The following is a 26,710-nucleotide window of genomic DNA, read 5'->3' as shown; positions in this document are numbered from 1 at the left end:
GTCTTTATCTGGTTTTGATGTCAGGGTGAAACTTTCCTCATAGAATGAATTTGGAACTTTTCCTTTCTCTTGTATTTTTTGGAATAGCTCATGAAAATAGGTATTAACTCTTCTTAAATGTTTGGTAGAATTCACCTATGAAGCCATATAATTCTGGACTTTTTTTCTTGGGAGTTTTCTGGTTACTGATTCAATTGAATTGCTGGCAATTGGTCTGTTCGAATTTCCTATTTCTTCCTACTTCAGTTTTGGTAGGTTATATTTCTAGGAATTTATCCATTTCTTCTAAGTTGTTCAATTTGTTGGCAAGTAGGTCTTCATAATATTCTGTCACAATTGTTTGTATTTCTGTGGTGTTGGTTGTTATTTCTCCTCTTTCATTAGTGGTTTTGTTTATTGGGGTCCTCTCTCTCTCTCTTGATTAGTCTTGCTAGAGATTTAGTAATTTTGTTGATCTTTTCAAAGAACAAGCTTCTGGTTTTATTGATTTGTTCTATTGTGTTTTAGTTTTCTTTAGTATTTATTTCTGCTCTAATATTCATTATGCCCTTCCTTTTGTTGGGTTTGGATTTTATTTGTTCTTTTTTCTAGCTCCTTTAGGTGTAAGGTTAAGTTCTTTATCTGAGGTTTTTCTTGCTTTCTAAGGTAGGCTTCTATTGTCATATACGTCCCTCTTAGAATCACTTTTGTTGCAACTCAGTGATTGTGTTTTCATTTTCATTTGTTTCTATGTTTCTTTTTTTTAAATTTCTTCTTTGATTTCTTGGTTGACCCATCCATTGCACAGTCTAACATGTTATTTAACCTCCATGTGTTTGTGCTCTTTCCAGATTTTTTTCTTGTGGTTGATTTTTTGTTTTATAGCATTGTGGTCAGAAAAGATGCATGGGGAAGTTAAGATGGAGAAGAGTAGAAGGACCTTAGGCTAGTCTCTTTCCTTGAACACAACTAGTTAACTATCAAATCATTCTAAATACTCTAGAAATCAACCTGAAGACTGAGAAAGCAAACTCCACAACTAAAGGAAGAGAAGAAGTCACATCAAAGAAGGTAGGAAGTATGGAGATGTGGTTCGGAGGAGAAACTGGATCATAGGTGCTATGAAGGGGAGGGAGCTATGGTCACAGAGAAAGGTGTGTGTGAGAGAGAGAGAGAGGGAGAGAGAGAGAGGAGCACACAGAGAACACACAAGTAAAACATTTCCCCAAAGCCACTGGCTGGGAAAATAAGAGACACTGCAACCAGCAAGGCTTAAAGACTGGAGTTTTAAAGGTGAACAGGTTTGGCTGGAATAGAGTTCTGAGAGTACCATCCTACTCATAGAGAGAGGCAGGCAAAAAAGCAGAGGAGGGGGGCAGATGGTGCGGAATCAGTGATTTGAAAAATGCCAGGGGCACACAGCAGGGAGATTATTCACTCCTCTTAGAGCCAGTCCCTGGGAGGCCACATTCAGGGAGAGGTCTCTCCAGGGACAAAGGAGCTGGCTGGCACCATTTCCCTCCCCTGGCCATCATCATAACCACAGAGTCACTTGTGGAAAGGTACTCAGCCTCAACAATGACTTCTTATCCTGCTTCAACCAAGACCCACACCTGTGCTCTGCTGGAACTTCCCCTCTTAGTCAAGCTTGCCTCCGTCCCAGCATAATAGGCTCCTTCCCCCAGAAGACCAGCAGAAACCCCTGCCCATATCATGTCTCCCAACCAGAGACTTCTGCAGGGATTCAGTTTTAGTGGAAGTAGTAATGGAAGTAGTATCAGGCCTCATTTAACAAGCACACCAGAACACACCTAGTTAAAATTTACCACATTCTGGCCAAAGGCCAAACACTGCCCACTGCAGGCAAGGAGAACCTCTGCAGACAACTAGCCTGAAAGATAGAGCCAGCAAAACACAACAGCCGAGCACCTGCAGCAGCACACCAGAGACACTCCCTGAAGAACCAGGTCATGGACACTACATTACCTCTTATTCATAAAGCCGTTATTCTCAGGAGCAGGAAACATAACAGTCTTTTCTAACACAGAAAAGATAGAAACCTAGACAAAATGCCAAGATGGAGGAATTCATTCCAAATGAAAGAAGATAAAATCATGGCAGGAGATACAAGCAAAAGAGATATAAATAACAGGATTGCTGGAGAATTTAAAGCAACAAGCAAAAAGATACTCACTAGACTTGAGGAAAGAATGGAAGACTTCAGGGATACACTTACTTGGAGATTAAACTTAAAAAAGAGTCAGTCAGAAATGAAAAATGTAATAACTGAAATTGGAAACAGGCTTGATGCAATGAATACAAAGCTAGAAGAAGCAGAGGAATGAATTTGTGACCTATAAGAGAAAATAATAAAGCTGAACCAAAGAAATAAAGAAGTATGATGGAACATGAGAAAAGACTTAGGGAATTCAGTGACTTCATCAAACATAATAACATTTGTAGTATAGGAGTCCCAAAAGAAGAAGAGAGCAAAAAGAGGGCAGAAAATTTATTCAAGGAAATAACAGCTGAAAACTTCTCTAAATTGGGGAAGGAAAAAGACATCCAGATCCAGGAAGCACAGAGAATTCCCATCAAAATCAAAAAGAGCAGGCCAACACCAACACATATTGTATTTAATTTGTAAAAGATACTGCTAAAGAAAAAAATCTTAAAAGTGGCAAGATAAAAGAAGTCCTTAAATTACAAGGGAAGACCCATAAGGCTAGCTGCACATTTCTCAGCAGAAACTTGGCAAGAAAGAAGAGCATGGCATGATATATTCAAAGTGCTGAAAGGGACAAATTTGCAGCCAAGAATATCCAGCTAGGCTATCATTCAGAATAGGAGAGATATAGAGTTTCCCAGACAAATAAAAACTAAAGGAGTTAGGGACCACTAATCCAGCTCTAAAAGAAATATTAACGTGGACTCTTTGAGTGGAAAAGAAAGACCAAAAGTGACAAAGATAAGAAAGGACCAGAGAAATTTTCCAGAAATGACAGCAAAACAAGTAATGGAATGGCACTAAATACATATATATGAATAATTACTCTGAATGTAAATGGACTAAATGTTCCAATCAAAAGACACAGAGCATCAGAATGGATGAAAAAAATGAGATCAATCTATATACTGCGTACAAGAGACTCATTTCAGACCTAAAGGCACCTGCAAACTTAAAGTGAAGGGATGGAGAAACATTTATCATGCGAATGAATGTCAAAAGAAAGCCAGAGTAGCAATGTTTCCATAAGTCAAACTAGACTTTAAACCAAAGACAGAAGATAAAGACGGCACTATATCCTAGTAAAGGGGATAATCCAAAATGATGATCTAACAGTTGTAAATATTTATGTACTAAACATGGGAGCACCCAGATACATAAAACTACATAATGGAACTCATTGATAATAATACAATAATAGTAGGGGATTTTAATACCCCACTACATCAGTGGACAGATCATCTAAATAGAAAATCAACAAGGAAACATTGACTTTAAATGACACACTGGACCAGACAACCTCAACAGATATATTCAGAACATTTCATCCTAAAGCAGCAGAACACATGTTCTTTTCAAATGCACATGTGTTTTTCTCCAGAATAGATCACATATGAGGTCACAAATCAGTACAACAAGTACAAAAAGACTGAGACCATATCATGCATGCATATTTTCAGAACACAATGCTATGAAACTTGAAGTCAATCACAAGAAAAAATTTGGAAAGGCCACAGATACATGTAGGTTAAAGAACATCTTACTAAAGGATGAATGGGTCAAACAGAAAATTGGAGAATAAATTTTAAAAACACTTTGAAAAAATGAAAATGAAAACATGACAGCCCAAAACCTTTGGGATACAGCAAAAGTGGAAATAAGAGGGAAGTATATAGCAATACAGGCCTACCATGAGTAGCAGGAAAAATCTCAAACAACCTAACTTTACACCTAAAGGAGCTAGCAAAAAAGAACAACAAATGAAGCCTAAGAACAGAAGAAGAAAGGAAATAAAGATTAGAGCAGAAATAAATGATACAGAACTAAGGAAACCAATAGAATCAATCAATGAAAACAAGAGCTGGTTCTTTAAAAAAAATTAATAAAATTGATAACCCCCTGGCCAGACTTATCAAAAGGAGAAAGGGATCAAATAAACAAAATGCCTCCATCAGAAAGGACGAATACCCAACTTTTGTAGCAACATGGACGGGACTGGAAGAGATTATGCTGAGTGAAATAAGTCAAGCAGAGAGAGCCAATTATCATATGGTTTCACTTATTTGTGGAGCATAACAAATAGCATGAAGGACATGGGGAGTTAGAGAGGAGAAGGGAGTTGGGGGAAATTGGAAGTGGAGGTGAACCATGAGAGACTATGGACTGAAAAATAATCTGAGGGTTTTGAAGGGGCAGGGAGTGGGAGGTTGGGGTACCAGGTGGTGGGTATTATAGAGGGCACGGATTGCATGGAGCACTGGGTGTGGTGCAAAAATAATGAATACTGTTGTGCTGAAAATAAAAAATAAATTAAAAAAAATAAAATCACAAATGAGTGAAAAGAAATAACAACCAACACCACAGAAATACCAATAATTATAAGAGAATATTATGAAAAACTATATGCCAACAAATTGGATAATCTATAAACTACCAAAACTGAAACAGGAAGAAATAGAAAATGTGAATAGACATAACCAGCAAAGAAGTTCAATCAGTAATCTAAAATCCCCTGACAAATGAAGTCCAGGGCTAGATGTCTTCACAGGCAAATTTTACCAAACATTTAAAGAAGAGTTAATACTTATTCTCAAACTATTCCAAAAAGCAGAAAATGAAGGAAAAGTTCCAAATTCATTCTATGAGGCCAGCATTATCCTGATACCAGTACCAGATAAAGACTTGGCTCCACTAAGAAAGAAAACCACAGGCCAATATCCCTGATGAATATGGATGTAAAAATTCTCAGTAAGACACTAGCAAAATGAATCCAGTGATATATTAAAAGAATAATTCACCACAATCAAGTAGATTTATTCCTGGGCTGCAAGAGTGGTTCAGTATTCACAAATCAATCAACATGATATACCACCTTAATAAAAGAAAGAATAAGAATCATATGATCCTCTCAGTCAATGCAGAAATAGCATTTGACAAAGTAAAACATCCATTCATGATTTAAAAAAACAAACAAACAAACAAACACTCAAGGAAGTAGGGTTAGAAGAAAATTACCTCAACATCATAAAGGTCATATATGAAAGGCCCAAAGCAAATATCACCCAAAATGAGGAAAAACTGAGAGCTTTTCCTCTATGGTCAAGAAAAGACATGGACGTCCACTCTAACCATGTTATTTAACATATCAGAAGTTCTAGCCACAGCAATCAGACAATGAAGAAAAATACAAGGCATTTTAATCAGCAAGGAAGAAATCAAACTTTCACTATTTGTAGACCACGTGATAATCTATGTAAAATATCCAAAAGACTCCACCAAAAAAATTGCCAGAACCGATACATGAATTCAGTAAAGTCACCAGATACAAAACTGATGTATAGAAATCTGTTGAATTTCTATACAGCAATAATAAAGCAGCAGAAAGAGAAATCAAGGTATCAATCCTATTTAGAATTGTACCAAAACTATAAGATAACTAGGAATAAACCTAACTAAAGAGATAAAAGATCTGTACTCTGAAAATTATAGATTACCTATGAAAGAAATTAAAGAGGACACAAAGAAACGAGAAAACATCCCATGCTCACGGATTGGAAGAAAAATACTATTAAAATATCTGTACTACCCAAAGCAAGTTACACATTTAATGCAATCCTCATAAAACAGCTTTCTTCAGAGAGCCAAAACAAACAATCCTAAAATTTATTTGGAACCATGAAAGACCCCCAAATAGTCAAAAACACTCTTAAGAAAGAAAAGTAAAGCTGGAGGCATCACAATTCCAGATTTCAAGGTATATTACAAAGCTATAATGATTAAGACAGTATAGTACTGGCAAAAGAACAGACACATATCAATGGATCAGAATAGAAAACCTGGAAATGAGCCCTCAACTATATGGTCAATTAATCTCTAACAAGGTAGGAAAGAATATCCAAAGGAAAAAAGTCTCTTCAACAAATAGTGTTGGGGATAACAGGACAGCTACAGGCAAAAGAATGAAATTGGACCACTTTCTTACATTATACACACACACAAAATTCAAAATGGATGAAAGAACTAAATGTGAGACAGGAAACCATCAAAATCCTAGAGGAAAACACAGAGAATAACCTCTTTGACATCAGCCATAGCAACTTCTTTCTAGATATGTTTCCTGAGGCAAGGGAAACAAAGGCAAAAACAAACTATTAGGACTTCATCAAAATAAAAAGCTTCTGCACAGTGTAGAAGACAACAGCAAAACTAAAAGGCAATCTACAGAATGGGAGAAGATATTTGCAAATGACATATCGGATAAAGGGTCAGTATTCAAAATAAATAAAGAACTTATAAAACTCAGCACCCCAGAAACAAATAATCCAATTAAAAATAGGCAGAAGATGGGATACCTGGGTGGCTCAGTCAGTTAAGCATCTGACTCTTGATTTCACCTCAGGTCATGATCTCAGGTCATGAGACTGAGTCCTGCATCGGGCTCCATGTTGAACCTGGAGCCTATTTTGATTCTCTCTCTCCCTCTCCTTCTGCTTCTGCCCAACTCTCTCTCTATCTCAAAAAAGGCGGGGGGTAGGGGTGGGGAAGACACGAATAAACATTTTTCCAAAGAAGATATACAGATGGCTAACAGAAACATGAAAAGATGCTCAGTATTTCTCACATCAAGGAAATGCAAATCAAAATTACAATGATATCACCTCACACCTGTCAGAATGATCAAAATTAATAACACAAGAAACAACAGGTGTTGGTGAGGATGTGGAGAAAGGGGAATTCTCTTACACTGTTGGTTTGGTTGGAATGCATACTGGTGTAGCCATTGTGGAAAGCAGTATGGAGGGTCCTCAGAAAGTTAAAAATGGAACCACCCTTTAATCCAGCAATTGCATTACAAGGTTGTTTTTTTTTTTTAATCTATCAAAGACTACAAAAATGCTAATTCAAAGGAATATATGCACCCTGATATTTATAGCCGCATTATCAACAACAGCCAAATTATGGAAAAAGCCCAAATGTCCACTGACTGATGAATGGATAAAGAAGATGCTTTATATATATATATATAATATTCATATATATCATATTCATATGATATATAGTAGTTTATAGGTTATATAAATATTCATATATATATGAATATTGCTCAGTCATAAAAAAAAGAATTAAATCTTGCCATTTGCAATGATGTTGGTGGAGCTAGAGGGTATTATGCTAAACAAAGTTAGAGAAAGACAAATATCATACAATTTCACTCATATGTAGAATTTAAGAAACAAAACAAATGATCATAGAGGAAAAAGAGAAGTTAACCATAACACAGACTCTTAACTATAGAGAACAAATTGATGGTTACGGGGGTGGTGGGAGAGGATGGGTTAAATAGGGGATGGGGATTAAGGAATGCACTTGTTATGATGATCCCTAGGTGTTGTACATAAATAGTGAATCACTAAATTGTACACCTGAAACTAATATTATAATATGTGTTAACTAACTGGAATTGAAATAAAAACTTGGAAAAAAGAAAAAGAAAAGATGCATGGTATGACATTGATTTTTTTGAATTTGTGGAGACTTGTTTTGTGGCCTAATATGTGATCTGTTCTGGAGAATGTTCTGTGTGCATTTGAGAAGAATGTGTATTCTTCTGTTTTAGGATAGAATGTTCTAATATGCCTGTTAAATCCATCCAGTCCACTGTGTTATTAAAAACACTGTTTCCTTGTTAATTTTCTGTTTGGAATCTGTCCATTGATGTAAGTTGGGTGTTAAAGTCCCCTAGTATTATTGTACTACTATGAGTTATTTCCATTATATTTGTTATTAACTGTTTTATGTATTTGTGTGTTCCCATGTTGGGTGCAAAAATATTTACAATTATTATATCATGTTGCATTGTCCTGTTTTTATTATTATATAATGCTCTTCTTTGTCTCTTCTTTTTTTTTTAAGGTTTATTTATTTATTTGAGAGATAGAGAATGTGAGTGGCAAGAGGGGCTAAGGGAGAGGGAGAATCCCCAAGCCGACTCCCCACTGAGCATGGAGCCTAAAGTGGGGCTCAGTCTCAGGACCCTGAGATCATGACCTGAGCTGAAATCAAGAGTCAGTGCTTAATGGACTGAGCCACCCAGGTGCCCACTTGTCTCTTGTTATAGTCTTTGTTTTAAAAGTCCATTTTGTCCAATATAAGTATTGCTACCCTAGTTTTCTTTTGATATCCATTTGCATGATAAATTTTTCTCCATCTCCTCACTTTCAATATGCATGTATCTTTCAGTCTAAAATAAGTCTCTTATAGGCAGCATATAGATGAGTCCACTCCTTCACCCTATGTCTTTTGATTAGAGCGTTTAGTCCATTTACATTCAGAGTAATTATTGATAGGTATGTATTTAGTTTCATTTTATTACTTATTTTGTGTTATTTCTGTAGATTCTCTCTGATCCTTTCTTCTCTTGCTCTCTTTCATGGTTTGTTGGGTTTCGTTAATGATATATTTGGATGCCTTTCTGTTTACTCTGCATTTTGCTGCTTTTGTGTTTTTTTACTTTTTATATTTCCACTTATGGTCTTACATTTCCACTCAAAGAGTTCCCTTTAATATTTCTTATAGGGCTGGTTTAATGGCCACAAACTCCTTTAGTTTTTGTTTGAGAAACTCTTTATCTTTCCTTCTATTCTGAATGATAACTTTGCTGGTTAGAGTATTCTTGGCTGCCAATTTGTCCCTTTCATTACTTTGAAATAGATCATGTCACTTTCTCTTCTGGCCTGCAAAGTTTCTGCTGCAAATTTATTGATAGCTTTATGGGGTTTCCCTTGTATGTAACTGTCTTTTCTCTTGCTGCTTTTAATTTTTTTTTTCTTTATGGTTACATTTTGCCATTTTAATTACTATGTTTCTTGGTGTGGATCTCCTTGAGTTGAATTTGTGGGGCCTCCTGAATCTGGATACCTGTTTCCCTCCGCACATTAGGGAAACTTTCAACTATTTTTCTTCAAATAAATTTTCTACCACCTTTTCTCTCTCTTCTTCTTCTAGGGTCTCCATAATGCATATGTTATGTTTGATGGAGTCACTGAATTCCCAAGACTATTCTCAATTTGTGTAATTTTCTTCCATCTCCTTTACTCAGCTTGGTTATTTTCTGTTACCCTGCCTTCCGGGTCATTAATTCATTCATCTGCTTCATCTAACCTGCCATTTATTCCAACAAGTATAATTTTTTAATCTCATTTATTGTATTCTTTTTTGTTTAAATTCAATTAGCCAACATATAGTAGTACATCATTAGTTTATCTAGAGTTTAGTAATTCATCAGTTGTGTATAACACCCAGTGCTTATCACATCACATTCCCTCCTGATATTTATTATATTCTTGATCTCCAATTTTTTTTAAATCACTGATGTCCTCTACTCTTTTCTCAGTTCTAGTGAATATCTTTATGATCATTAATTTAAATTCTCTATCAGGCATATTACTTATTTCCATTTGGATTTGGTCTCTTGTTATAGTTTGGTCCTGTTCTTTTATTTGGGAGATATTTCTCTGTCTCCTCATTTTGTCTGACTTCCTGTGTCTGTAGTGCAGTGTCCCCAGTTCCTCAGGATCTGGTACTTCAGGGAATGTCTCCTATGTGAGCTGCATATGCTCTGCTGTTGAGTCTTGGCCAGTCCTTCAGTCCAGGTGTCTGCAGAGATGCTCTTTGCCTATTGTGGGTAGTGTTTGGTCCCCAGCAGGGGTGGGGCATGTTTTAATAAAGTGCTCAGTGGCCTAGTTGCAAAGAGACATGCTGCCAGAACTGAGGTTCTGCAAAACACATGGGTCAAGAAATGTGGTGTTAGTAGAGTTTGCACTGATATTCTTGGAGGAGAGACTCACAGTGCTGGAGTAAGGTGTTGGGTAGGGTGTTGGGGGGAGCAGCACATGGTATAAACAAGTTAGGTAAGGCACGCCATTCTGGTTGCTGCAGGTGACCATTGTTTATGCTGGGGGCATGAGAGGCAAATGGCTGGCCCCTGCAAGCTCCTTTGTTCCTGGGTCCCCATGATTCCAGTCTTTCTGGGAATGCTCTGAGATGAACAAATCACCCTCCCTCCCATCTGCAACCCCCTACTCCCACATTTCTCAAACTGCTAGTTCTAGGCTGTAAATGCACAGGCTGTTTGTTCTGCTGCTTCTTTAATGGTAGGGACTCTGCTTCTTAATGCCCTCCAAGCTCTCCCAGAGTGGAGCCCAGTGATTTTTAAAATTCCAGGCTTTAAGTCCCACTAATTGTAAGAACTCATAAAATTTGGCCCCTCTTGCTTTAAAGATAAATGTTGTGGGGATTCATCCTCCCCATTTGTGGGCTCCCCAGTGTGAAAGTCTGTTTTCTACCCTTCTCCACCATAGACAGCCACAGTCTGTTTTGCTCCCAGATCATCTTTACCTTTCTACTTTCTTTGATGAGGCCTCCTCTCTACCTCTAATGGTAGAGTTTATCTGCCAGTCTTTGGATGTTACCTGGGTTAACTACACTGATGTGAGTATTAAACAACCCTGAGTTCAAATCTTGATTCCAGTCTTTATTAGCTAAGTTGTATTCGGCAGATCAACCATTCTCAGCTTCAGCTTATTAGTTGTGTTCACTAGTCCAAGTTATTATCCCTCTGTGCCTCTGTTTCCTTACCTTTAAAGTGAAGATAATAATAGCATCTACTATATACTTTTGTGCTGACAGCACAAAAGAGTTGTACTTCCCAACATAGCAATCCTTTACCACATATGGCCATTGAGTGCTTGGTATGTGGTTAGTGCACTGGAAAACAAATTTATTTTATTTTATTTTATTTTAATTGATTGAAATTAAAACTTTTCAATTGAAGCAATTTTATAATATGGATGAGAGTAGAAAAGGAAATTATTTTTGGTACTTGATTCAGGTACTAGAGATCTTTTAAGTAAGTTTGGAACAACTTGGGGATGTGAAACTAACTTTTCCACTGTTCTTTTTATGAAATCTAAATACAGTTCAATTACTTTCAATGAAAATTTAGTGTCCAAATTGAGACATGCTGTAGGTGTAAAATATACAGTGGATTTGAAAGAATATCTTCCCAAGAAGAAGAAAAAAATATCATTAGTAAGTCTTTATTGATTAGAAGCCCATTGATAAAACATTTTATTGAATTAAATTTTACTTTTTTCTTTTTACTTTTTAATGTATAATCAGAAAATTTTAAATTACATAGATAGATCACATTATATTTCTATTATACAGTGGCTTAGCACATTGTAGGCACTGTACAAAGTGTTAGTGATAACTGTTTTATTATCTGTACTATAGAAATAGCATTTGCCTTACAAAATCATATAAAGAGAAAGTTAGAGGTAATATAAATCTCCTAGCACAGTGTGGGGCACATAATAAGGGACAGTAAATGCACCTGCCAACTGTAAGTGGCAAGCGCATCATGTGTTCTGGGAAGATAGACTTGGAAAGTGAGGTGGGGGTTACAGATTATGGAAAGTTTTGCAAATCTGGCTGAGAAGCTGGGGCTTAATTCTCTATGCATCCAAGAGCCACTGAAGCACATGATCCATGGTGTGTTTTAGAAAGATAACACTGACATATATCCTCAGAGGGGGAATGTGAGTTTTGGAAACAATTCTAAGCCATTCAGAGCAAAGTATGGAGTAGGTTGGGCGATCAAGCTGGGAAATGCTGTCTGGGGTCACAAACCAAGTCTCAATTTGAGTGATGAGTCTGGTTTCACAGGAAGCTCATAATCCAGCTTTGTGGACAATTCCAAAAGAAAAGTTTCATGGGCAGTTTTGGAAAGTGATAGACAGCATCATTGGCTTAAGCAGAGTTCCTTCCACTGTGATTATTCCAAAATATGTACATTTTTGTATGTTTACACAATCAAGCACATAAATGGTGTCATTACATTTTAGTTTGCTTGTGCATTCCAGACAAAAGGCTCTTTTGTTATAGCATTTGTAAGACAATTTCCTGATCTCAAACTCCCTAGTATGTCCTCCAAGTTCCTCTTTTGAATAGATGAGCCCATCCTTCCCTAGGAAATACGTAAATACCAAAACAAAATCCTTTCATCAGTACTGCCCTTAGATCCAGGCAACAGAAGCCCCCCATCATGGACCCCACCCTCAAAGAGGATACTGGGATGGCCCCTTTTCTGCTGCACTTTTCTTGTTCATGAGTTATCTAATGCTGCATAGAAAATCACTGGAAAACTCAATGGGTTAACAAGACAATCATTTTCATCTTTCATGGTTTTGTGTGTTTTGAGTATGGGAGTAGCTTACCAGGGTGTTTCTGACTCAAGGTCTCTCATGAGATTGTTGTCAGACGTCTGCTGGGACTGTAGTCATCTGAAGGCTTGGCTTGGACCAGAGGATATACTTCCAAGGTGGTTCACTCAGAGTTGGCAAATTGGTTTTGGCTGCTGTGAGATTTTAGGTCCTCTCCACATGGGAAGCTCCCTCACAAGACAGTGGCTGGGTTCTGAGAGACTGAATATACAAATGGACAATGGCTAGGCCATATATGAAAATAGAACTATGACCCACAACTTGCAGCAACCAGCCCAGGAAGTCAACCACAACCTCTGTAGCAATTAGCCCAAAATGGCCTGCTCTTGACGGATAACTGATAGCTTCCTTAATCTTTGCCTCCATTTCCAATTTAGGACCAACAGAGAAAACCAGTCACATAGCATGCCCTACTAGTTAGCCCAACAGCTTCCCCATGGCAATAAACTCTAATCAGGGCACACCTGAAATCTCCCTTTTTTCCATTTTATACCTTTCCACTCTTCTACCTGCCTTCGAATCTCTGCAAAACAGAGATAGTGGCTGACTCCCTTACTACATAAGTTCTGAATTAAATTGCCTTTGTTTGTTCTCATCTGGGTGGTCTTTGCTTACTTCCATACTTTTATTCTTTTTTTTAATTTTTTATAAACATATATTTTTATCCCCAGGGGTACAGGTCTGTGAATCGCCAGGTTTACACACTTCACAGCACTCACCAAAGCACATACCCTCCCCAGTGTCCATAACCCCCCCCCCCTTCTCCTAACCCCCCTCCCCCCAGCAACCCTCAGTTTGTATTGTGAGATTAAGAGTCACTTATGGCTTGTCTCCCTCCCAATCCCATCTTGTTTCATTGATTCTTCTCCTACCCACTTAAGTCCCCATGTTGTTGCCATTTACTTCCATACTTTTAAAAGCAAAAAGTTCTGAAAGTGTGTGTGTGTGTGTGCGAGAGAGAGAGAGAGAGAGAGAGAGAGCACAAACGAGAATGAACCAAAATCTGTGTCTTTTTTATGACTTAACTTTAGAAGTCACATATTATCATTTATACCATACTTCCTGGGTCTAGGCAGTCTAGAGGTGGGGGAAGAGAGACCCCACCTCTTGGTAAAAACGTATGTCATTCATATTGTAAGAAAAGCATGTGGGATGAGATAAATATGTAGATTTGGCCATATATGGAAATACAGTCTGCTACATACCCACAGGATAAGAAGTCTGTGGGGCCAGACGAAATGATTGCACAGAGCCTGCTCCTCAACTTCTAGATCTGCACTGAACAGTGTGGTAGTCACTAGTCAAATATGGCAATTTAAATTTAAATTAAGGTTAAATAACATTTAAAGTTCAGCTCCTCAGTCATAGTAACCCCATTTTGAGTACTTGGTAGCCCCAAGTGGCCAGTGACTACCATACTAGATAGCCCAAATATAGAATGTTTCCATCACTGCATAGGACTGATCCAGCTCAAGTTCTGGGACCTATAAAGTCCATGTCCAAAAATTCCCTAGTCCATTTTCCAGGCTACAGCTTTTTACTCACGGTTAATCTTCCTTCCTTCCTTCCTTTCTTTTTCTTTATTTTTTTAAACACTTTATTTATTTGACAGAGAGAGACACAGCGAGAGAGGGAACACAAGCTGTGGGAGAGGGAGAAGCAGGCTTCCCGATGACAGGGAGCCCAATGTGGAGCTCAATCCCAGGACCCTGGGATCATGACCTGGATCATGTGCAGATCTAGAAGTTGAGGAGCAGGCTCTGTGCAATCATTTCGTCTGGCCCCACAGACTTCTTATCCTGTGGGTATGTAGCAGACTGTATTTCCATATATGGCCAAAGCTAGAGGCTCAACCGACTGAACCACCCAAGAGCCCCAGGGTTAATCTTTCTAAAAGTAGACCATGTTGCTAATATGGTCACCTCAAGGCCTAATGGGAGACCAAAAAATGACTGCTGACAATCTATGTAGATAGAGTTTGGATGTCCAGGCTGGAATTTCTGCTAGCTTGCTGTTATGAACTGAGTTGTATCTCCCTCAAATTCATATGTTGAAGCCCTAACCTCCAATGTGATTGTATTTGAAGACAGGGTCCTTCAGAGGTAGTTAAGATTAAGTGAGGTCAGGTGTCTGCGTGGCTCAAGTGATCAAGCACCTGCCTTCAGCTCAGGTCATGATCCCAGAGTCCTGGGATTGAGTCCCACAACAGGCTCCCTGCTCCATATGGAGCCTGCTTCTCCTACTCCCTCTGCCTGCCACTCCCCCTGTTTGTGCTTGCTTTCTCTCTATCCCTCCCTCTGTCAAATAAATAAAATAAAATCTTTTTAAAAAAATGATTAAGTGAGGTCAGAAGGGTAGGGCCTTAATCCAATAGGGCTGGTGTTCTTCAAAGTAGAAGAAGAGACAATAGAGTTCTCAATCTCCATGTGCCACAGAGGAAAGGCCATGTGTGTATGCAGCAAGAAGACAGCCATCTGCAAGGCATGAACCAAATTAGCTGGCACCTAGATCTTGGATCTCCAACCTCCATAACTATAATATAGAAAATAAAATTCTGTTATTTAATTCCCCAGTCTGCGGTATTTTGTTATGGCAACCCAAGAAGACTAATACACTAGTGGACAAGGTCCTTCACAGAACAAATTAGACTGGGCATGGGAAGAGGTGGGGAAGTGGGCCATAGGTTGAGAGGGAGGGTCCACTCCCCACTGGCCACCTCATTCCAGCATGGAACTTCAAGAGATCTGAAAATTATAAACTCAAATTTGGCCTTCCAGTATGTTATGAATGCATATATGTAAATGTAGAGAGATACAACTAATATAACAGTTTGTTAGCATGATTTGTACCTTTTAAATACTTTGATATATGATATGTAAGCCTCCAGTGGTGCTCTTGCATTGGATCCCACAAATGTTAGCAATACACAACATTCTAGTTTTTACTCTGAGGAGGAGCAAACATATGTGTGTGGTATGTTGCATTATTATTATTGTAATGAAAACACAATTCCAGACAGAAGGGTGCTATCAGGCCCAAGTTAGTGGCACAAACTGGGTAGAGGACCTTGCTCTGTCTCAATGCATATTTCATACACAGAGCATCTTTCAAGACTAAGGAACTAATATAGATATCAGCTACACACCATTTTAGGGGGACTGATGAATTTCCTGAAAAGAAAAGCCTACATGGAATAGGCTTGGGAATGAATTTTGGAGTAGTCACTGTTGGTGCCCCCCCTTTTACTGAGAGTGACTTTTGTTTCAAGTGACACCTGAAATGCCAACTTTTATCCACTGAAATGTTCCTTGAAACATTTAATTTTTCCACCTGGTATATCTTTAAACAAAAATGCTTGTCAGCAGTTGGCACATTAAAAAAGTCACTACCAGTTTTCCGTAAGTTTAAAAAATATTTTGAGCTGTCCTGTGAAAGTCTCTTTTTCCAGCTCAGCGAGTTCTTTAGCTGATGAATGTTCCCAAATGCATATGATTGCTGATGGGAGAACCCAGATTCCTGACTACACAGAAAGTGGCCCTTCTGCCTCTGTGACTTTGGCTTGCCCGTGGCTAGGGCAGCTGACAGCCTGTGTTCAATTACTTGTGGCTGTATTCCCCTGACCTTCAGGGTCTTTGTGGAGTATTACAGTGTGTGCCAACATTGTAAATGCTGTAGTATTACCCAGACGTTTAGATAAGGTGGCAGTCTAAGCAGATGTTAGCAAACCCTACCCCAAATTCTGCCCCAAATATACAGAAAGCATATGTGATAGACAACAGTAAGAAACAAAGATGACCAAATGTGATCTGAAACAAAGCTGTACTTATTGTTTACCTGGGAGAGTCTGTTGCCTCATTCAGGTGTGGGTTCATCAGGTCTCTCTATCAGAAATAGAAAGAACTTGGCCCATGGGGCAGAGTGTAAATTCTTTCTTTTCCTGTCTCTGATTTAGGGAAGTCTGGATTCAAACAAGTCCAGGATTGGCTGCCTAATCTTCCAGTGGCACTGGGGCCATTCAGTGAGGGGCCTGAACTGAGCATCTTAACAAGATCTCACTTTAATATGCATACAAATAAGAAAGGGGAATTCCCAGAACCCAAAGCAAAGAAGACTTTAAATAGTGCAATAGGTGGGAGTTGAAACTATGAAGCCCTCAGGAGGTGAGTCTTAGGAACACCTGAAGTGAAGAGGTTTTTAATGCTCGGGAAGAGGCAGAGGCAGAGGCAGGCACCCAGAAGAGGTCTCTACCCACTCTGTGGTCTGGGATTGGAAAGTTAGACTGTGAAGAAAGCTTCCTGCCCCAGCCCTGGGTGAGAATATCAGTAAAAATAGAAATTTAGGACTGAGCAAGGTAGTCCTGCACCTGCGTGATGAAGGCCTTGAGCCTGGCAGAAATAGTCACAAGCCTGCCCTCTGGGTTTCCAAACCCAGGGCACCCCCAGAATTCTCAAGGAAGATGATCATGCTCTCCATAGTCTATCAGATGGCAATAAGTACTGTGTTTAGTGGCATTCATGGGGTGGGGCAGTAGAAAAGGAGGACTTCAAAGTGTGAGAAGGCCTTCTAGAGCTCATATTTTATTAATTGATTATATATTGGTTCATTTATGAATCACACTGTGTGCCAGGCTCTTTACCATTTGTCATCCTGAGTCTTCCCAACAACCACATTCCACAGCATATCCTTAACCTGAGCAGAGCAGTTTTCCTAGCTGGCACTATTCTTCAGAATGTTGGATAAAGTCCCAGTCTTCTCACATGCATAAAATTCTTGGCAGCTTTTCCATTTCCATATACATACATACCTCCATACTAGATTACAAACACTAGACAATCTAGTACAATGGAAAGAGCTCTGACATGGCAGCCATGTGACCTGGGTTCTGGTCTGGACACCACTGCCCTGACTATGAGATTTTGGTCAGGCTACACATTAAGGATGGTTTTCAGCACATAGTAGATGGAAAACGAATGGCAGTGTATAATTTTCACTGTTATCATGCATTCCTGATCAAGGGCTCAACATTTCCATATATCATATCATGACCCTTACCAGAGTGTCATAAAAGTAACTAGAACCCTGTTGCATTGCAGAATGAGGTGTATAGACATAGTCCTTCACCAAAACAAGCCCAGTCTTATTCAAGGTGAATCTCAGAGCATAGAGGATGTCAAAATGCTTTTATAGTCCCCGTTTTGTACTGAGGTCTGCTCACATGAAGCTTTGCCTTCCCTCCTGTCTTCTTTTTCCACTGCTCTTGGCCAGGGTACCTACTTTGGTCTCCATGGTTGCCATACTGACAAATCTTCTTTACCACAGCTTTGAATTCTTCAGAGTAGAATGTTTACCACGAGTAGAGTGACAATAAGACAATACTGGCTCCCTCTTCCTAATATTGATGACTTCTCACAGCCTAACTTTGATATTACTTTATGCTTAAAGTTCCCCTTTCCAACAGAAGAAAGGATTGAGCAAAACATCAAAGGTCCAGGGACACCTGGGTGGCTCAGTGGATTAAAGCCTCTGCCTTTGGCTCGGGTCATGATCCTGGGGTCCTGGGATCAAGCCCCACATTGGGCTCTCTGCTCCATGGGGAGCCTGCTTCCTCCTCTCACTCTCTGCCTGCCTCTCTGCCTACCTATGATCTCTGTCTGTCAAATAAATAAATAAATAAAATCTTTTTTAAAAAATTCAAAGGTCTAGGGATAGAGAAACTTGTCCCACCATGCAAATATTTTACCATAAGTCTACAATCATTTTGGAAAGGAACATTCCATGCTGATTTCTATAATTTGGACACAACCCTGCTGTACACATTGATAGTATAAAGGGCTCCCAATAATCATAAGTATTACATAAAATGAAGCCTTGACAGTGACACCTAGAAGTCTGCCTTCTTAGAATTTAGGATGGAGTATGATTTGCAAAGCCTAGGCAGAATTATTCAAAAACAATTCCCGAGTATTACTTCAAAAGTCCTCCTACTGGATGCTAATTTCTACTTGACCTGAATTCTGATAATACCACTTCTCTTACTGAAAACAACTTTTGGAAGGAAAAGCTGATTCAAAAATTCCTGCTTTGCCTTCTCCTGGGTCTCTAACTTTTCAAGATCTTGGTTGCTCTTGGAACAAATGAAGGCAACAAGACCACCATGACTGACAATGTTCAGCCGGCTTCCAACTTCACTGGAAACCATGTAATCAACTACCAGGTCATGAGGACTTTCTCTGAGGCACTCCTCAAAGAAAAATTAAAGCAAGCATGGGAGAGAAGCCAGGGATAGAGTTGGGACCTGTGCTGAAGGGAATAAATAGAACAATTATTAGGTGGCAGGCAGATGTAGAGGCAAGAAGAAAGTTTGTCAAAGCTCTCCTTTAGAATGGGAGGTTGGTGTGGTAAACACACAAGTAGCAAACTTTAGATAGGTGAACTGCATGGGGCTGGGAATAGAGCACCAGGCTGTAGTCCCAACTCTGGCACGTAGCTAGAAGACCTCTGGAGAGCCACTTAGTCTCACTGAGCTCCAATTGCTTCATGTGGAATGTGATTACTGTGACTCCTTTTAGCAATAAAATTGCAGTATTCTAGCTTCCCTACTCTCTTCTCTGCAGACCTAATTTAAAAATGAATGACTAATGATACATTCACTTGAACTGAAGATGCATGATATTGCATATTATAAGCACAAATGAACCTTGAGCTCATTTACCCAGTGATGACAAACACATATTTAGACAATTTTAAGAATGTTTCTACTAGCAATGGTGAAAGTTAGCAATCTAGATGCTCCATAGCTTCCCCAAACTCAGCTTTCCAAGAATGGACCATCTTATCCTTTAATTCCTCCTTTGAAGGCCTATGAGAGGTGACAACACCACTATGCCCACACCATGTTGGCTATAAAAGAGAGCCTTTTTATCTTTTCCCCTAACCTCTACCCTCATAGATGACCAGATCCTGATAACTTCTCTGCCCACCGTTTTCATACACCTCTAAGATGGAGTGAGGGGCCCTCATATCTCAGACTCTCATCTTTGCCTACCTGGACCACTACCTGCCTTCTTGCCCTTCACCACCCACTATCCATTGTCCCCGCTGTTGCCACAGGAATCTCTCTCAAGCATCAATTACTTCTGATACAAAACGACTCACTGGCTCTATTCCCACTCTTTCCTGGAGTTCTTTGCCCCCTGTGCCATGTCACCCCCATCCTGGGCGCTCATCAGGCTAACTTCTATTCATCCTTTAAGACTCAGGAAGCACTTCTTTGCTTCCCACTTTGCTGCAGGCTCCACTAAGTAGCCCTGCTATCCCAGTAACTCCGTGTATCTGTACTGTCTCCCTCACTGTCTTGAGTTATAACTGTGCTTGCTTCCCTAATCAGGTTGTGGACTTCCTGAGAACAGAGGTGTGTACTATCCTGTCACCTAGCAGAACTTCTGGCCCATACCAGCTACTTAAAAGCTTTAATTCAACCATGTTTCTTCTAGATTCAGAATTGTCATTGACCTAAAGCAGAACAAAGTCGTGATCCATCCACCTAAATCTTTTCAGAGAAGCCAAACAGAGGTGGGCTGAGATGCAAGCCCAGTATCTCAGACAAGTGCCAGGGTCTTTGTTGGATATTGGTATCTGCATGTGGCAGATACTAATACTAATACTAATAAGCTGTTTGCGGCAGAGCCATTCTGACAGCCAATTTCTGCTTCCAAGTGAACATTGTATATGGCAGATGCTACATTAAGGTAATTATTTTATACAAAATGTAATCAATTTCCCTGTATGTCTTCTCTCCAGCAAATGATTCTGCATAAAGCAAAGTTTAATGTTTTGGCCTGGCTAAGATGCCTTTTCTGGGATGGGAAAAGAAGTGCTCCAGAAACTTTGCCAGAAATTTCCAAATATCACTGAGTCTTCAAATATTGCACTATGCAGATCAATTTTGATTGACTTCCACCTACATAGTTGACTCAATTCCTTTGCAAATCACTCCCTTCTTTAAACTTCATTTTCTCCATCTGCTAAATAAGAGGGATGGGTTATTTTAAAGATCTCTTTCCAGCTCTTAAATTAGACAATTCCAAGATTCTTATTTATTATTTCACTTTCTATGTGATCTTTCATTTTAAGTTAACCGGTAGCATAGAAATTCAGTGAAAAATTACATATATTAGGGTATTATTCTTTGTATAAAACTGATTCGTTGTTGAATAGGATTTACCTTTAAATAACAAATTTCCCTCAGTCACTTAAAAATAAGTATTGATTACAAATACTTGACTTCTATAGCACCTGTATTACACAAAGCAACATTTATCTGCAGGACTAGCTACAAAATTTGTTGTAACCAATCCAACAGGAAAATGTTAGGTGCTTTGTTTAAAAATCAGTAAGGATGGAAAGAACATTTCAAGATTTGTTTCCATTTCAAGATGGAAACAACAGAGCATTAAACCAAGGTTGGAGTTCTTCTGAGCTTGGGGTCCTGTGTGACTGCCAACCCTACTGTTCTCTATATACCTCAGCTAAGCAGCAAAGATGTCTGTTAGTAATAAATATGCCTAAACAAGTCCCCCAACTGTGATTCACATGCAGATCCCACAAAAAGAAATAAAGATGCACAGAAGGAAATATCACTAGATTTCTGGTCATAATCTAAGTTCCTTTACGCCCACTCAATGAAAGACCCCTGAGCTGAATCAGATGTGGGTCCAATGTCTGACATGACCACTGACCCGTTGATATGATCTTCAAAGATTCATTGGATTTCCAGAGCATTCGGCCTTCCCCTCTTTAAAATGAGGGGCTTTTCTAAGCCTTGCCGGTCTTGGAATCTCTTTATCTCTCCATCCATTTTGAATGTCAGTCTTGCTGGATAAAGTATTCTTGGCTGCATGTTCTTCTCATTTAGTGCTCTGAATATATCTTGCCAGCCTTTTCTGGCTTTCCAGGTCTCTGTGGACAGGTCTGACGTTATTCTGATGGGCCAAAATTAACAAGACAGGAAACAAAATGTGTTGGAGAGGATGTGGAGAAAGGGGTACCCTCTTCCACTGTTGGTGGGAATGCAAGTTGTTGTAGCCTCTTTGGAGAACAGTGTGGAGATTCCTCAAGAAATTAAAAATAGAACTTCTCTATGACCCTGCAATTGCACTCCTGGGTATTTACCCCAAAGATACAGATGTCATGAAAAGAAGGGCCATCTGTACCCCAATGTTTATAGCAGCAATGGCCATGGTCGCCAAGCTGTGGAAAGAACCCAGATGCCCTTCAACGGATGAATGGATAAGGAAGATGTGGTCCATATACACTATGGAGTATTATGCCTCCATCAGAAAGGACGAATACCCAACTTTTGTAGCAACATGGATGGGACTGGAAGAGATTATGCTGAGTGAAATAAGTCAAGCAGAGTCGATTATCATATGGTTTCACTTATTTGTGGAGCATAACAGATAGCATGGAGGACAAGGGGAGTTAGAGAGGAGAAGGGAGTTGGGGGAAATTGGAAGGGGAGGTGAATCATGAGAGACTATGGACTCTGAAAAAACAATCTGAGGGGTTTGAAGTGGCGTGAGGATGGGAGGTTGGGCTACCAGGTGGTGGGTATTATAGAGGGCACGGATTGCATGGAGCACTGGGTGTGGTGAAAAAATAATGAATACTGTTATGCTGAAAATGAATAAATTAATTTAAAAAATAAATAAAATAAAATGAGGGGCTTTATTTTTGCCACTAGGATTCTGTGAATCTTTGCTTGCTTTCTGATCCAGGCTTTGTTTCCATGCCATATAACTATTTTTGAACTTTTCAATGAATTATAACATATGTGGAAAAGTGCTCATATCTTAAGTATATAGGTTGTTGAATTTTTGCAAACTAAACACATCCATGTAGCCAGCTCCCAGAACAAAAAGTAAAACAGGACCAGAATTTGAATGCCCTCCTTATGCTCCCTTCTGGTCACAACATTTCAGTCTCACAAGGGTAACTGTTGTCCTGACTTTTAATAACATATATTTGGTTGACCTCTTTTCGGACTTTAAGCAAATATAATATGTTTGTGTCTGACCTCTTTAACTCAATATTACATTTTGAAATTCTTCCACATGGCTGTAGATCATTCGTTCTCACTGAACAAGTGTTCTGTACATATACCACAGGAGAACTACACTTCTATTGGGGATGGGCTTGTGTAGGTTTCATTTTTGGCAGCTCATGTAAGTTTATAATTTAAAACATTTCCATCACTCCTAATTCTCATGAACTTTAGTAAGATTGAAAATAAGCTTACTTTCTTTGATTTTATAAAGAGTGAGGCTGAAGTGTCCTTGTATAGGGATTTCCAAAAACCTGGGACTTTCTCTTTAATCCTAGAAGTGAACAATGAGCAGAGGGTAATTTTTTTATTCTTCTAGCTCAGCTTCTACTTGACATTACACAATCACAGGTGAAGCTTCCTAGCCTGAAGAAGAAGCAATTATTGTCATTGTTCAAAAGCATCTGATCAAACTCTGTCTGGTGAGGACAGAAGTGACTTCTGAGTATATCAAGAGGAACATACGCCAGGGTTTGGGAAGTCTGTGATAGAAGAGGCCATATCAGATGAGGGGGTGGGACTGGGAACTGGGTGATGAAAATGGGTCAAAACTGCCAGTTCTGGACAAGATACAAGAGATGGTGGTGATAGCTGGGGTGGCGAAGAGGTAGGGCTGTGCTTCAGGGAGGCAGGTAAAAGAGTCTCCAAGATGTGGGAATTGATCTCCCCCAAACAGACAAAATTTAGAAATCTAGGCAGGTGGTCTATGGCTGGAAAGGTCAGCAGAAGGTAACACACAGATCCTCTCCAGTAGGAACGCAGCAACAGAAGATATGAAAGCAAGCCATCCTTTCACAATCTGGACATTGGGGAGGGTATGTGCTATGGTGAGTGCTGTGAAGTGTGTAAACCTGGTGATTCACAGACCTGTACTCCTGGGGATAAAAATATATTATATGTTTATAAAAATTTTTTTTAAAAAGTTGAAGGTCTTTTTTTTTTTTTTTTAATCTGAGAGAAAAATCTTTACCTAAAGTTTTTCAGCTGAATCCCTCTGATGTCACCTCAGCCAGAACCAGATCATGGGACCACAAGTAAGGGGGAGTGGGATGACCACAACTGTCTAGACCAGTCATGATGTAAGCCCTGGAACTTGATACAGGGTGCCCTGATACCTTAACACACCCAATGTCATGCCAGCAAGAAAAAAGAGGGGATAGGTGCAGGGTAGACAATCAAAAATAGTGTCACCATGACCTACACTCCTAAAACAAGGCTCCTTTCATTGTCCTGAGGCCAGGATGGGTCCCAGAGTTTGGAGAGCTCTTTTACTTAGCAAAATCTTTGTGAGTACCCTCTCTGGGAAGGCAGGTGTGAGGCTTCCAGGTGTGACCTTTGGAAAGCTTCAGCTGCCAAAGCATTAACTTCTTCAAGTTCTACCTAAACAGATTTCCTGTGAGGCCAGGCCTTTCTTTAATCCAGCTGGCTCTCTGTAATAGGGGCATCAAGGTGAGTGCCATGAAAATGGCAGATGCTTTCTGTACCTCAGAAGTTCAGCATGTCCTATTTTATGTCCTACCACTCAAGAGTTTTATTTCACCTTTTCTTGATTCTATTTACATTTTTGGCTTATATAACCTCCTGGGATAGTGAGTTCCATATGCTTCATACTTGCCAAGTAAGGCAACATTATTTTCAATATGACCTAACACCGCCTCCTTTAAGCTTCCAAAGGTTACCACATCTATTCATTCTTGTTTTGTTTATTAGAGCCTACCCTGCAAACTGAGCACAGATTGCTTGTTCTTTAGAGATATCCTGGAAAAAATGGCCAGAATACTAATAGCTGGCATTTATTGAGCAATTACTGTGTGCTAGCCACCATCCTAAATGTATTTATATGTATTAACTAAATTTAATCCTCAAGAAACCCTGTAAGGGAAGAATTTTTATGTACTTTTTTTTTTTGGAAGTAAAGGGATATTAATTGGAAGTTGGATATTCTTTGGAAGTAAAAGGATATTTTTTATCTTGCCCAAGATCACACAGCTAATGAGTGGAGGAACAAAGACTCAGGCTCAAGGTATCTGAATCCAGAGCTCACATATGTAAACACTCATAATACCACCTCTCAAAAGGGAAAAGATATTCTCTTCCTCGCAGGGCTCCTGACATTTTTTCACCCAATGGCTTGTAGGCATTTTGGAGGACTTGTTCAGATGAAAGAAAATCACATATTTAATAGATGAAACCAAGCCAAGCCAAGAATCATGCATAGATCCTTTCCACTTTGTCGGTTGTTGGTCTAGCTTCTCAGAATGAGGAAGTGCCCATCCCATTACTCAGTGAAAAGCATACAATTCAAATTCTCAGAGGCAGATTTCCTCCAGATCATCTAGGCAAAGTGGCAATTTGAGAAAAGCTGTAGACACTGCATCCTTTTCTGAGGTAGTTTTCAAACATCTTTCCTAAGTACAGGGAAGACACAACTGTCTCTCTCACACCTTTTTATCATTTAGTCATACATCCATTGAAGTGTACTGCCTTTCGATTGTCTTGGATACATGGTTTTTTTTTTTTTTTTTTTTTAAGATTTATTTATTTATTTGACAGAGATCACAAGTAGGCAGAGAGAGAGGAGGAAGCAGGCTCCTTGCTGAGCAGAGAGTCCAACGCGGGGCTCGATCCCAGGACCCTGAGATCATGACCTGAGCCGAAGGCAGAGGCTTAACCCACTGAGCCACCCAGGGACCCCTTGGGTGCATGTATTATTGCCCCAACAAAATCGTCAGTTCTTTGAGAATTGAGACTGTGTCTTATTCATGAGTCTAACCGTGTTTTCACCTAGAAGAAAGACTTACAGGGTGAAAGATGCTGCTTTGTATATGCGGCCTATTTCTCCAATAAGACTGACAGTTTTCTGAGAGCTTCTGTGGCATTTTCTTTGGTGTATCATTCAATTTTGGATATTGGACATTGGACATTTGGACATGGCCGGAACCTGGAGACCTTGATGAGTCATTTATCCTAAGAATTAGTTAGAATCTAGAGAAAAATCTAACTGATGGTTTGTGTTTATTTGGTTTTGTTTTGCCTCCTTCTTTGGATTCATTAGGGGAGAACAAAGTAAACCTTTTCCCTGCCCCCACTCCACCAAAACACTGTACTTCCAAGAAGTCCAAAGTTTTCTTACCACAGGACCACCACTGTATCCCAGCACTGATGGGAAACAAATGGTTCTGAGGAGAATGAAGCTAGGCTATCCCAGAGGGTAATAGGTGGAAGGTGGCACTGCGAACTAGGTGAAATGGGAGGAAAGGTGACACAATCACTAGAAGGAGCTTCCCTGAGAGTAGAAACAGGCAGCTTAGGAGATTTCTGCAAATGGCAAACTAACCCAATGTCCTGGATAGAGGATGGCCAAGGTATATCCTTGCATCCAGGGCACTCAGACATGACAGATCCTTAAGTATGTGAGAAAATTCCTGTCTATGAAATCTCACAGAATAACATAAAAGCAGCCAAGATGGCTTCATTCATACTTCTGGTGCCTTGTTGGCTGAGTCTGATGGGGATTGTCAACAAGATCATATATACTGGTCTCTTCAGCATGACAGCCTCAGTGTGGTTGGGCTTCTTACATGGCTGCTTAGGGCTCTGAGAGAGTGTTTCATGACTCAGACAGGACCTAGTTCCTAGAGTCCCAAAATATTATTTCTGCTGCATTCTATTGGTCAAGCAAGTCACCAGGTCAGCCAATATTAACAGGAGGTGAGAATTAGACCTCACCTTTTAATGGAAGGGACAGGAAAGAATATCCAGCATATTTAATCTACTATGGTCTCTATGGCCACTATGGAAGAGATTATGGTCTCCATGATGTCAATGCAATAATAGCATAGAAGAACTTGAACACTGACAAAAGGTTGTTTTCCACTTGGTAAGCAGGAAGTTTTGCTCAGATGTGTGCTTCCAAGTAGGTGAAGATGTTTTAGATGATCATGTAGCCTCACAGATAAATAAAGTGCTTTGGAATCAGGCAGATCTGGATTCAAATGCCAGTTTTTTAAGTGATTGGTTGAGTCATCTTAAGCACTTCATCACCAGGTAACCCCCTCCTCAAGAGGGTCTAATATCCCTTGAACTCTAGCACAGAGATGAGAGATATCAGTCAGGTTT

The sequence above is a fragment of the Mustela nigripes genome, chromosome 2 (genome assembly GCF_022355385.1).
Source record: "Mustela nigripes isolate SB6536 chromosome 2, MUSNIG.SB6536, whole genome shotgun sequence".
NCBI lineage: Eukaryota > Metazoa > Chordata > Mammalia > Carnivora > Mustelidae > Mustela > Mustela nigripes.
Note: the sequence above shows the minus strand (reverse complement) of the source record.